Genomic DNA, 12,980 nt, shown 5'->3' with positions numbered 1-12,980 from the left:
GGTTGACCGCAACTAACTCGCTGATCCGTAAGGCCGCAAAAAAAGCTAAAACAAAAGCAGTGCGGAACAGAACAGCCTCAAAACTGTCAAAGCACACCCTAGGCAGTGTATTACATAGCGCCCCTAACAATGGGATAGAAATTGGCCTCCTACTATCTATGCTCGGCAGGCCCCTCTTATATCCTTTAAGCATTTGTTTAACCTGAAAGTGAGATGACAAAGGCTGGCTACCTTATAATTTCTGAAAAAATGAAACCCCTGATACTATCCTAGTGACTGACGAAGGGGCTAAATTTCTTTTAAACAAACTAGCCACAAAAAGCAACCCATAACTTAAATCATCCCCATTAACACCGACCATAGCTGAATTAACAAATTTCAACCAATCCTGCCATGCAGCAGCATACGCCGCCCATGTTCTTGGGGCCAAAGAATGTTTAATTGAATCACATATCAGTCCCATATCAACTCCCATAGGTGACGAGGGCACGGACTCCCTTCCATCTCCGCTTCTGGAGCTAGATCCCGAAACTTCAAAAACTGAAAACGAGATAAAGCATCAGCTAAAACATTAGATGAACCCACCACATACTTGGCTTTTATCCAAATATTATACTGCATACAAAAAAGTACTAAGTGTCTCAACAATTTGACTACTACATCACATTTTGAAGAAAGCGTATTTATCGCAAAGCAAACCCCTTTATTGTCTGAATGTAATAATATCCTTTTATTCCTAAAATCACAACCCCATAAAACAACTGCTACAATCACTGGAAAAAGTTCCAATAGTACAATATTTCTTGTCAGACCATTGAGCACCCATGATGACGGCCACTTCTCTGCAGACCATTTGCCATTCCAAAATGCCCCATAGCCACAGCTTCCAGCTGCGTCCGTAAACAGGCCCAAGGCGTCAGATTCAACAAATTCTTCCTGCCATCAACTAGCACCATTAAAGTCCTGCAGAAATTCAAGCCAAATAGACATATCCTCCTTTAAACATTTCGTCAATCTGATATGAGCAGTTGGAGACACTAAACCCCTGGTAGAAAAATAAAGCCGTCTACAAAAAACCCGTCCTATAGGAATAACTCTACTCGCAAAATTCAAATACCCTAACAACGATTGCATTTCTTTCAAACTACATTTTTTCCTACCCAACAACAAAACTAATAAGGACCTAATCTTGCCTATTTTCTCAGCCGGCAGCCTAAAAACCATATTCTCAGCATCAATAACTATCCCTAAAAATTCCAAACATACACAAGGAAGAACCGTTTTCTCTGCCGCTACAGGAATGCCAAAACAAGAACAAATATCTAAAAATCTACCCAACAAATCCGAGCAAAGGTTAGAATCAGGAAAACCAATAAACAAGAAATCATCTAGGTAGTGTAACACCCCCCCTTTCTAACATCAAACTCAACTACCCAATGAATAAAAGACGAAAAGGCCTCAAAATAATAGCAAGACAAAGAAAACCCCATTGGGAGACATTTATCAAAATAAAAATAATCATCAAAATGAAAACCTAATGAATTAAAACCTGATGGCAAAACTGGCAATAAACGAAAAGCGGACTTAATGTCCGCCTTTGCTAATAGAGCTCCCTTACCAAAAGCCCGTAACAACGCCAATGCGTTATCAAAGGAGGCATAGACTACTGAGACCTTAGATTTATCTATCATATCATTCAAGGAGTTTTTAACAGGATAGGACAGGTGATGAATGATCCTAAACTCCCCAGGCTCCTTCTTTGGCACAACGCCCAAAGGAGAAAGCCTAAAGTTCTCAAAAGGAGGCTCTAAAAACGGACCAGCGATCCTATCCAAATCAAGCTCTTTCTGCAACTTATTTCTAACCACCTCTTTATGTAACGATACTGATTTTAAATTTTCCACCCAGCAGCAACCAACCCCCAGGAACTGAGGCACCTCAAAACCATACTGAAAACCTTTAAAAAGCAACTCAGCTTTCTGACGATCTGGGTAATGGACGAGCCACGGTTGCATTTCTGCTAACCTCACAGGACTCAATGCTTTTTGAAACAAGCTCCCTGGTACTTGGTTGCTGCTGGCCGGACTGCGAGTTCCTTTTAAAACAGCGAGACATGGGGTGGGTCCCACCACAAAAGGAACACTCATGCTTAAAACGACAGTTACTAAACCATTTGCAAGTGGCCTCGTTAAAGGCAAAACACACCCCTTTTCTCATATTGGTCTGTGAAGGGTTAAATGATTTAACCGGACCTGATTTCTGGGGCAACATCAAATTCACCCACAGACCAATATCTTTCGTCCCCCATTTAAGAGACGGATGCACCGCTAGCTTTTGACGGAATGTCTCGTCGTACTGGAACCACGCCATTCCGCCAAAATTCCGGTATGCCTCTATAATTATGTCCAGATGCTGAAAGAGACCTGAACAAAGCTCCGGATGCTTCTCCCCCAGAACTGCAGAATAAATACAAAAGGCCTGTAGCCAATTATTAAAAGACCTGGGGAGAAAACGTTTCCTTTCCTCATCCACTCTATCCTCTTTTTTAACAACCTGATCTTTGGCAGACGGCAATAATGACATTAACTCCACATATTCCAACCGCCACACACGCTCTTTAACATTACTACTCAGATGAAAACCCAGCGGTGACACCTCACAAGCCAGCGCTTCCTTAAAACAAGTCTCTCTCACTCCAACACCTTTTTCAATATTAGGTAACACACTGACAGAATCAACACTAGGCACTTTAGCCTCATCAGATTTAGAGCTCCAGACATATGAAGCTGAATTAACCTTTTACCTGCCAGTGACCTCCACTAGCAGCTTAACCAAACCAGCTACCAATGCTGAATCAGACGTAGACAAGACATTGAGATTCTCACCAACAGGGGGACCCTCCTGGACTGGACCAGAGGCTGCAGCTGACTGTTGTGGAGGTCTTCTAGAGGGTCCTGGAGACAGCTCGACCACAGGAGGTGGGAGCCTCTCAACAGGGAGCCCTAATTCTCCCTGCAGCACACCTTTAGCAGCACAAGCCTGTGCTGGCAGATTTCCACTGGCCGCTTCCTGATGACGTAAGCCAGGACTCGGCACCAGGTGATGACGAACCTCCGGCGCTTGCTGATGACGCTGCCCCCTGCTGGCGCCGGAACCCGCTGCACAGACCGGAACGCCGCTCCGTCCTCTTGACACGCCGCTCATGGAGGACCCCCGGCTCCTGCCTGAGGCCACACTATCCGCTCTGCTGCTGCGCCGGCGACTTGCTTCTGGAGGGGGAGGAGTATAAGCGCTCTTAGCTTTGCGGGCTCTTTTGCGCGGCAGCGCCGAAAACTCCTCCTCCTGGCACCGGGCGACTGAAGGCTCTTCTTCACGCTGCTCCGGAACGGGTCCTCTTCCTCCTGGCTCCATCCCTTCCTCAGCAGACAACAGGAGCGGCGGCGACATCGTCCTCGGCGGCGGCGGCAGAAGAGACGGCGGCATCTGCAGGCAGGTCCTCAGCCACTCCTCTCCGCCGGCAGACTCCGCTCTCACTATCAGCTGACGCAGCAACTCCTCCATCCTGGTCCAGCGCTGTCCAGATCCGCGACGACTGCCCTGAGGTAGCGGCGAACCTGAAAATATAAAGGGGACAAGTTTCCCGCCTTGCAGCCAGGAACAAATCAAATAGCTGGAAATCTCCCCCAGCAACAGGGCAGCAACCAATCAGCAGCTCCGCTCCAGTTGCCATCCAGAATCTCCAGCTTAAACAGAACCAGCTCCAACCGGATTCAGCATCCTGAGGTAAAATTTTACCTGAAAAATAAAGCGGGAAGGGAAAGAAAAAGGGGGGGGGGGGAAAAGGGGGTAGAGAACCGACTGCCTAATAAACTTGCCATCAAATATGGGGTCATTGCCCCCATGCGGCCCCCAAGCTATACGCTCTGGTGGGCCCTTACATGAGAGGAGGTGAGGTGTGGTTAATAAGCAGCAGCACTTGTATACAGTCTCCATTACCACAGTCTGTCCTGTCCGTCCTCTCTGTACTTCATGTCTCCTCATGAACTAAATTCCCTAGAGATTCAGCTGAAGATCTTATCATCTGTATTCAGGATCATAATCCCTGACAAGTAGAGAGGAGGATGAGGCAGCTCTTTAGCTCAGTGTTGTGAAGTAACTTGTCCTCATGTGTGATCAGGACAGGTTTTGTGTGAACTAATGGGACAGCGGCCATTTTGTTTCTCCTGATGATTGCTCCCTAGACAAAATACGCCATTATAAATAATGAAAGATTTGAGAATATATTTGTAATAAAGTAATATTTATGTATTTTCATTTTCTTAATTCCCAGAGAACCCCTTTAAAAGCTATGTACGACCTTTGGTGGCATTTTATTTATTTATTATTATTGCATTTGAGCTAAAAATATTTTTTCAATTGGTCTTTATTAAAAAATGATTAGTTATTTTCCCTGCACAGCTTTGAGTTTATCTACTAGGATCTGTATTTTCTCTCTGCTCCATCAGACACAGAGCTGAGGGCTCCTTATCTCTGATTTCTGACCTTATAAACACTCATTATAGTTCAATTCTTATCTCACTGATAAGAATGTGGCTTAAATAAGTGTTTATGACCATTTAGTAATTTAGAGATAAAAGTTATTAGATCACCCGGCACAAGGTGAAAGTACCAGTCACACAGCTAGAAAAACAGTTAACCCTTTGTGACAGAATGGCTCAATATTTTTAATAAAGACCAATTAAAAACTAATAAAAAGCAATCATAAAAAAATTGTCCCCAAAGGTGTAGATAGCCTTTAAGTGGGAGCAGCACTGCTATCATCAGCTCCATTCACTATACAATGGATGGAGATGTATATCCGATGTCGACATGAAGTGCTGGAGATGCTGCAGAACAGCTGATCGGCGGGAATGGCGGGTGTCAAACCCTGTCCAACCAGATATCAATGACCTATGCTAAGGGTAGGTCTGCAATATTTAAACCCCGGAGAACCCAGGTCAGGTCAGTTCATGAATTATAATTTAGTATATTCAGTGGCGTAGCTAGAAATGACTGGGCCCCCCAGTAATTTTTTTGCAACCCCTTCCTTTCATGCCGCCCCCATTCCTGTGGCTAGTAAAGATCGCTCTCTCAGGCCAGGCCCGGCAGCTGTTCCATCCGTTTCCTACACTGTCTATACTCTCACTGTATATCATTTCATTTTGTAATACTGTTGAGGGGGCCCTGACCAAATCTTTTAGTCCTCCTGGATGGGCCCCTTTTGGGTCAGGGCCCCAAAGCAGCCGCTTCCCCTATAGCTACACCCCTGAGTATATTACAAACAGAGGGTTTGTGAATGCAAACAGCGTCCTCACTAGTGGGGTCCACGATCCCTTATACAGTGAACTGGCATTGACGGTGTCAGTATATACTGTTGACTGCGTTGTATTTTAATAGAGGATTTGTACCCTTCATATGTATGTGAGCAGTGTCTTGTATTTGAGGTGTGAAGTTTGCGCTGTTTTTACTTTTGTGAATTTTTATTGCTTCATTTATTTTTTGTATCAGTCAATCAACTATACACAGTCACCATGACTGTGTATAGTTGATTGACTGATACAGTGTTTTTTTTTTTATTTCCCTTGGGGATTATTGGTTTACAGTACAGTACGAAGTTTAGCTATGGGACCCTATGATAAGTGTGTACGCCCCTGTTCCTGGCTCCAAATCAGAATTTTGGGGGGGGGGGGCAAGTTTACTAGCCAAAATCAACTTTATTCATGTGCCAACTATATTAGCATAAGACATTAAGTCAATGTCTTCAATCAAAAAATGACACAGGATGGTTTATGCCAATAGAAATGTGACCATGTGGGCGTTAGTAGGGCATTCCTTCTGTTCTTCATGTTCTCTGAGGTTCATTTATTGATTTTTTTAAAATTATTATAATAATTGTGATTGTAAGAAATAATCTGTGGTGCATCGCCATCTAGAGGTGGTTCTTGGTATTACCAGTGAAATGCCTTATGGCTCATGCACACACAAACGTATTTCTGGTCCGCATCCGATCTGCATTTTTTGCAGGTCAGATGTGGACCCATTCACTTCAATTGGGCCGCAAAAGATGCAGACAGCACACCGTATGTCTGTTCCGCGGCCACGCATAAAAAAAGAACATGTCCTATTCTTGACCGTTTTACAGATAAGGATAGTACTGTTCTATTAGGTGCCGGACATTCTGTTCCACAAAATGTGGAATGCGAATGGCCGGTATCTGTGTTTTGCGGATCCGCAATTTGCGGACTGCAAAACAGCCAGTGGCTGTGTGTATGAACCCTGAGGGCTCATGCACACAAACATATTTTTTGTCCGTGTCTGTTCCGTTTTTTTTGCAGCCTGTATGCTGAACCATTCACTTCAATGGGGCCACAAAAAAACGGAAATTACTCCTTGTGCATTCTGTGTCCGTATGTCCGCATGTCTGTTCCGCAAAAAATAGAAGATGTCCTATTATTGTCTGCATTACAGACAAAGATAGGACTGTTCTATTGGGGGCCGGCCGTTCCACAAAATGCGGACCACAAAACACCAACAGTCGTGTGCATGAGCCCTTATTTACACAGCCGTGTTCGGTCAGTGATTTCCAGCAGTGATTTTAAGTCAAAACCAAGTGCGGCTCTAAACATAGAACAGGAGCAGATCTTTCCCTTATATCTTATGCCTGAGGAGGCTCCAATCCTGGTTTTGGCTCAAAATCAATGATGGAAATCACTGACCAAACACTGAAGTTAGAATAAGGCATAAAGGTAATTATCTGTTACGAATATTTATAGGACTCAGTTGCTGCTGACCTGAAGTCAGACAAAATAAAGAAGACACCAGTACTATGGCCACAAATGTATCCTGCGTGAGTCTTCAGAACATATGGAAACAGCAAATTGAGTATTGTTTCTCTCCATAGATTTCCATAGAGAATGCAATGTGCGTGTGCAGCAGAAGACCCCTGAGGTCAAACTTTATGGACAATGCAATGTGCATGTGCAGCAGAAGACCCCTGAGGTCAAACTTTATGGACAATGCAATGTGCATGTGCAGAAGAAGACCCCAGATAACAAACTTTATGGGGACAATGCGCAGCGTCCCACATATGTGTGTAAAAGGGGCACTTTAAACATCTGCCTATTTCGTTAATGTACTTGCAACTTGGTATTTCCTATTTATCAGGCTGGCATTGTCATTACATCTATTCACCCCTAGGTGGTGCTGTCATTACTTAGAAGGAACAGAAAGGAAGTAGTCAGTGTGTGAGAGTCAGAGAGAGGAAGGAAGTTAATGGAGGAGAGATACAGGCTTTATCCACGATGATGTAGCTGCAATTTCTTTCCTCTGGGACCTGATCAATCCTGGAGAGGACAAACTAAGAGTAGTCACAGCAGCTTAGCACTGGAAAGTAAGCCTACATCTAAATATGAAGCAAGCCTAGTGAAGGTTAGAGCTGAGTCTGGCCTATGGACTTCACAAGCACAAGTGACCAAGAGTAACTTTCCAAGTTCCTGGACACGACTGGATGATTAGAGGCCATAATTATCCTATTTCACTAGAAGCCTTCCGGGATATAGTGAACCTGAATACTTCAGCAGAGCATCCTGCAAATAATGTTGCTGAGAGTTTGCCTGCCACGAGGGAGAAACGCCCTTGTTGGATAGCTCAAGATAAGTAGAAAACAGCATATTTAGTACATGAGTGCTATAGAAAGTGGACTTAAAGTAAATCTAATTATTCTTCGGCTGTAAAGCTAAAGTACTAGAGAACTCCCTAACTGACAATTGCCTGAACCTGATAAAAGGAATACTACTGAACCTATTTCTGAGTCATCACTCATGCCATACAAATGAACTGTATCTGTACTGACGACCTGAAGACAATTGATTCAGTAAATGTTCAACTGTTTATTACAACTGACTCCTCATCCTTTCTACTACTCTCAACATTTGCACCTCACAGTGCTGGCGTCACGAACACAGGGGCCCAGCCGCAAAAGCACCTTACACCCATTACAATCAAGGGCACCTCAACTTCCATCTGGCTGGTGTTCCCTGTAACAGAGAGTGCCCCGGAGGATTTAGTGCTGTCTTCCCCTTCACTGCACGCCGGCCCAGGGAGGCTCTGCTAACCGTGAGTCCAAACTACTACTACCCCCATTCGGCTCACCGTCACCTCACGTGTTGCCTCTGCAGTCTGGCTCGCTGCATATGCAATGTGCAGCATAAGACCCCCGAGATCAAACTTTATGGAAAATACAATGTGTAGCAAAAGACCCCCGAGATCAAACCATGGAGAATGCAACGTGCGTGTGCAGAAGACCCCCGAGATCAAACTTTATGGGGAATGCAATGTGCAGCAGAAGATCCCTTCAGATCAAACTTTACAGACAGTACAATGTGCATGTGCAGCAGAAGACCCCTGAGATCAAGCCATGGAGAATTCAATGTACATGTGCAGCAGAAGACCCCTGAGATCAAGCCATGGAGAATGCAATGTACATGTGCAGCAGAAGACCCCCGAGATCAAGCCATGGAGAATGCAATGTGCAAGTGCAACAGAAGGCTCCTGAGATCAAAATTTATGGAGAATGCAATGTGCAGCAGAAGATCCCCTGAGATCAAACTTTACGGACAATGCAATGTGCATGTGGAGCAGAAGACCCCCGAGATCATACTTTATGGACAATGCAATAAGCATGTGCATTAGAAGACCCCTGAGATCAAACCATGGAGAATGCAATGTGCCTGTGCAGCAGAAGACCCCCGAGATCAAACTTTATGGAAAATACAATGTGTAGCAAAAGACCCCCGAGATCAAACCATGGAGAATGCAACGTGCGTGTGCAGAAGACCCCCTAGATCAAACTTTATGGGTAATGCAATGTGCAGCAGAAGATCCCTTCAGATCAAACTTTACAGACAGTACAATGCGCAGCAGAAGACCCATGAGATCAAGCCATGGAGAATGCAATGTACATGTGCAGCAGAAGACCCCCGAGATCAAACTTTATGGAGAATGCAATGTGCAGCAGAAGATCCCCTGAGATCAAACTTTACGGACAATGCAATGTGCATGTGGAGCAGAAGACCCCCAAGATCATACTTTATGGACAATGCAATGAGCATGTGCATCAGAAGACCCCTGAGATCAAACCATGGAGAATGCAATGTGCCTGTGCAGCAGAAGACCCCCGAGATCATACTTTATGGACAATGCAATGTGCATGTGCAGCAGAAGACCATGAAATCAAACTTTATGGTGTACTGGCCGTGCATTATTGCGGCCCGCAAACAGCGGGTCTGCAATATACGGGCGCTGGCTGTGTGCGCACTGTTTCACGGATGCGGACCCGTTCACTTGAATGGGTACGCAATCCAGAAGATATGGTACGGAGGCATGGAGCAGAAGGCCTCGGACTGTGGATCTTTCGTGACACCACAGAAGCGCACTCTATTTTTTCTGTGATTATGGATCACTCACACACATGCCGTCATCATTATTTTCACAGACCATTGGTAGGACATGCTCTGGAAACGAATTTTCTGCCTAGCAGTGTCCACGGAATACGGATGACACATGGAGAGCAAAAAACAGACACACAGACCAAACATAGATCCTTCAAGGACATCTTCATGGATGAACCAATGACCATCTTGTTACGAATGTTGTCACTAACACTGGCAACACACAGAAGATCGAGATCAGCCACAATGCGGCCGATCACTCGCACGTTGGATGGTTTAGACTACTGTCTATTGCATGGAGAGGCGACCTATAGAGGTGGAGACCTACTGCTGTAACTTGGGAAGGTGATGAGATACCAAACTGTGAAAGGACAATGGGGGGAATGGGGTATCAGGGAAATAGTGTCTAAAAGTAAGACAGTGTAAACTGTAGCACACTTATCACAGTGGCCGATGCTGGATTATAAATCTGGTGCACCTATAGATTATCTAGTCTGACTTTAAATCACCTTTAGGCTCCTTCAACACGGGCGAGATTTCCGTGCGGGTGCAATGCGTGAGGTGAACGCATTGCACCAGCACTGAATCCGGACTCATTCATTTCTATGGGGCTGTGCACATGAGCGGTGTTTTTCACGCATCACTTGTGCATTGCATGAAAATCGTAGCATGCTCTACTTTGGGCGTTTTCCTGCGACGCAGGCCCCATAGAAGTGAATGGGGCTGCGTGAAAATCGCAAGCATCCGCAAGCAAGTGCGGATGCGGTGTGATTTCCACGCACGGTTGCTAGGAGATGATCGGGATGGGGACCCGATCATTATATTATTTTCCCTTATAACATGGTATAAGGGAAAATAATAGCATTGTTAATACAGAATGCTTAGTAAAAATAGGGCTGGAGGGGTTAAAAAAAAACATAATTATAATTTAACTCACTTTAATCCACTTGTTCGCGCAGCCGGCATCTCTTCTTTCTTCTTTGCTGTGCAGGAGGAAAATGACCTGTGGTGACGTCACTGTGCTCATCACAAGGTCCGTCACATGATTCATCACCATGGTGATGGGTCATGTGATGAGCGCAGTGACATCACCACAGGTCCTGAAGAAAGAAGAGAAGGGCTGCGCGAACAAGTGGATTAAGGTGAGTTAAATTATTATTTTTTTAACCCCTCCATTCCTATTTTGCTATGCATTCTGTATTCAGAATGATATTATTTTCCCTTATAACCATGTTATAAGGGAAAATAATTACATCTACAGTCGTGGCCAAAAGTTTTGAGAATGACACAAATATTAGTTTTCACAAAGTTTGTTGCTAAACTGCTTTTAGATCTTTGTTTCAGTTGTTTCTGTGATGTAGTGAAATATAATTACACGCACTTCATACGTTCCAAAGGCTTTTATCGACAATTACATGACATTTATGCAAAGAGTCAGTATTTGCAGTGTTGGCCCTTCTTTTTCAGGACCTCTGCAATTCGACTGGGCATGCTCTCAATCAACTTCTGGGCCAATTCCTGACTGATAGCAACCCATTCTTTCATAATCACTTCTTGGAGTTTGTCAGAATTAGTAGGTTTTTGTTTGTCCACCCGCCTCTTGAGGATTGACCACAAGTTCTCAATGGGATTAAGATCTGGGGAGTCTCCAGGCCATGGACCCAAAATGTCAACGTTTTGGTCCCCGAGCCACTTAGTTATCACTTTTGCCTTATGGCACGGTGCTCCATTGTGCTGGAAAATGCATTGTTCTTCACCAAACTATTTTTGGAAGAAGTTGCTGTTGGAGGGTGTTTTGGTACCATTCTTTATTCATGGCTGTGTTTTTGGGCAAAATTTTGAGTGAGCCCACTCCCTTGGATGAGAAGCAACCCCACACATGAATGGTCTCAAGATGGCTGGATTTACTGTTGGCATGACACAGGACTGATGGTAGCGCTCACCTTTTCTTCTCCGGACAAGCCTTTTTCCTGATGCCCCAATCGGAAAGAGGCTTCATCAGAGAATATGACTTTGCCCCAGTCCTCAGCAGTCCATTCACCATATTTTCTGCAGAAGATCAATCTGTCCCTGGTGTTTTTTTGGGAGAGAAGTGGCTTCTTTGCTGCCCTTCTTGACACCAGGCCATCTTCCAAAAGTCTTTGTCTCACTGTGCGTGCAGATGCGCTCACACCTGCCTGCTGCCATTCCTGAGCAAGCTCTGCACTGGTGGCACTCCGATCCCGCAGCTGAATCCTCTTTAGGAGACGATCCTGGCGCTTGCTGGACTTTCTTAGACGCCCTGAAGCCTTCTTAACAAGAATTGAACCTCTTTCCTTGAAGTTCTTGATGATCCTATAAATTGTTGATTGAGGTGCAATCTTAGTAGCCACAATATCCTTGCCTGTGAAGCCATTTTGATGGCTGCACGCGTTTCTTTGCAGGTCACCATGGTTAACAATGGAAGAACAATGATTTCAAGCATCACCCTCCTTTTAACAGGTCAAGTCTGCCATTTTAACCCAATCAGCCTGACATAATGATCTCCAGCCTTGTGCTCGTCAACATTCTCACCTGAGTTAGGGCTCTTTCACACTTGCGTTCTTGTCTTCCGGCATAGAGTTCCGTCGACGGGGCTCTATGCCGGAAGAATCCTGATCAGTTTTATCCTAATGCATTCTGAATGGAGTGAAATCCGTTCAGGATGCATCAGGATGTCTTCAGTTCCGGAACGGAACGTTTTTTGGCCGGAGAAAATACCGCAGCATGCTGCACTTTTTGCTCCGGCCAAAAATCCTGAACACTTGCCGCAAGGCCGGATCCGGAATTAATACCCATTGAAAGCATTGATCCGGATCCAGCCTTAAGCTAAACGTTGTTTCGGCGCATTGCCGGATACGACGTTTAGCTTTTTCTCAATGGTTACCATGGCTGCCCGGACGCTAAAGTCCTGGCAGCCATGGTAAAGTGTAGTGGGGAGCGGGGGAGCAGTATACTTACCATCCGTGCGGCTCCCGGGACGCTCCAGAGTGACGTCAGGGCGCCCCAGGCGCATGGATGACGTGATCGCATGGCACGTCATCCATGCGCATGGGGCGCTCTGACATCACTCTGGAGCGCCCCGGGAGACGCACGGATGGTGAGTATGCCGCTCCCCCGCTCCTACTATGGCAACCAGGACTTTAATAGCGTCCTGGGTGCCATAGTAACACTGAAAGCATTTTGAAGACCGATCCGTCTTCAAATGCTTTCAGTACACTTGCGTTTTTCCGGATCCGGCATGTACCTCCGGCAAGTGGAGTACACGCCGGATCCGGACAACGCAAGTGTGAAAGAGGCCTTAACAAGACGATTACTGAAATGATCTCAGCAGGTCCTTTAATGACAGCAATGAAATGCAGTGGAAAGGTTTTTTGGGGATTAAGTTAATTTTCATGGCAAAGAAGGACTATGCAATTCATCTGATCACTCTTCATAACATTCTGGAGTATATGCAAATTGCTATTATAAAAA

This window comes from Bufo gargarizans, chromosome 1, assembly GCF_014858855.1.
Source record: "Bufo gargarizans isolate SCDJY-AF-19 chromosome 1, ASM1485885v1, whole genome shotgun sequence".
NCBI lineage: Eukaryota > Metazoa > Chordata > Amphibia > Anura > Bufonidae > Bufo > Bufo gargarizans.
Note: the sequence above shows the minus strand (reverse complement) of the source record.